This window comes from Austrofundulus limnaeus, unplaced genomic scaffold, assembly GCF_001266775.1.
Source record: "Austrofundulus limnaeus strain Quisiro unplaced genomic scaffold, Austrofundulus_limnaeus-1.0 Scaffold1143, whole genome shotgun sequence".
In the NCBI taxonomy this organism is placed as follows: Eukaryota; Metazoa; Chordata; class Actinopteri; order Cyprinodontiformes; family Rivulidae; genus Austrofundulus; species Austrofundulus limnaeus.
This window is the reverse complement of record NW_013953545.1, coordinates 114,561-116,395: the sequence shown is the minus strand read 5'-3', so window position 1 is coordinate 116,395 and position 1,835 is coordinate 114,561.

The following is a 1,835-nucleotide window of genomic DNA, read 5'->3' as shown; positions in this document are numbered from 1 at the left end:
CTCACAAACCACCACAGAACACAGCTAGCTATGCTAACGCCGCTAGCGCCTTGTTTACTTCCGGTGGTGTCACACTGGGAAGCTCCGACTTCCGCCTTCTTCTTTTAGCCTGAGCGTTACCGTCACCTACTGGAGAGCGGCTCTAATCGGTTTGTATAATATGTAAAAACTAATTATTCAAATCATTTAAAACTATTTTTTAAAATAAAATAAAAAATTGAAATAAAAACATGTTTTATTAAGTAATAATATGAGTTGACACAAAGTCCGAACAGTTTCAACTGCAGCTTGTTGATAAAACTTTGTTACAGATTCTGCAGGACAGAGACAAACATTTAACTTTACATCAAAAATAATCTGTTATTGAAATACAACATAAAGAAACTATCTCACAATTAACCTGAGTATCTGAACAACTCTTGTCTCTGTGTACATTTTTTCTGCTGCCACACAGTGAGGGTGGTCAGATCCCAAGAACCCAAAATGTGGGACAAAAATGGTGCCTAAGACTATGATGTCATCATAAATTTTTTTGCAGGTTCTCATTTTATTAATTTATCCCTATTAGTGCAAAACAATGAAATAATTCAAGTTCATAAAAAAAGTAATTAAACATTTAACTTCATAGTTTTAAGTAACTGTTTTAAGTTTAACAGAAAAAGTTGAGATAATGAAGTTTTCTTTAAGGTTAACATCTTGTTTTTAGTTTATCATAAAGCATAATTACTCCTTTCAACTTATCACAAACCAATTGTCTACACAAGTCCACATTCACAAGCAGCAACTTTGGAAATCACAAGAGTGGACCAGAACAGTGATGCTTGGTGTCAAACATGTTGCAAACAGCTGTTCTCTATTATCATCACTCTTATCTACATTAAGTAAGCTTAGATCCTCTGCTTGACTTTGTACTTTCTGCTGGACTTCYCAGCTTCCAAAAGTACCTTTTCTTTAAGCACAAATGTGTAGAACTCCTTACAACTAAATTTAAAGTTGGTCTTTACTTGAATTTCAGACTTGATGAGCTCAACAGAACACCGGTTCTGTTGGTCAGTCCAGGCTGCTGTCATGAGAGAAAACACCACAGCAGCATTAATGATGCTGAACAGAAAGGATGTGACAGCAGTCATATTTGGTGTGAACTTGTTCTTCAGTGCCAAGCTTGTGACATTTTTCTGGTWGTTGTCATCTGAATAGTCACACCACTTGTCCAGGTATGCGAGCACAGTTGTGTAAAAACTTGATTGCTCTTGATTGCAGCAACGTTTTGCTGTGGAAAAATGCTGAAGGAGCGCGCTGGTCTCCAGTCCAAAGAAAGAAACTATGGGATACATTTTGTGCCCGCAGGAACTGAATCTGAATGTGCACAATTTAAAACTGAACGCATTGGTTTGAAAATGAATTTTATTAAATTGAAACTGAAATTTTCTTTGAAACTGTATTTTGGTTTATTAAAACTTCAGTTTGACTACTTTCACTTTCAGTTCCATAATTCAGATTTTTGTGTCACATCCTGGTCCTTGAGAAAGCCAGGCAGAGTAATCAAACACAGATCCACAGATTTATGTTTTACTTTGGTGAAATTTCTCTTCTGTAATGTAACACAGTTGATGCAATCCACCACAAAACTAACAAAATCAGAGACTTATTTTATTGCAGTGATTAGTTTTACCTATAGAAAATGTTACATTTACATCCCATCATAGATCAGCAGCATCTGATCAATGTGTGATCCATGAAATGATGTAAATGTATCATTTTCTTCCTATAGATCAAATTAATCCCTGCAATAAAATAACTTTTTTTGTCACTTTTATGGTGGATTGCATCAATTC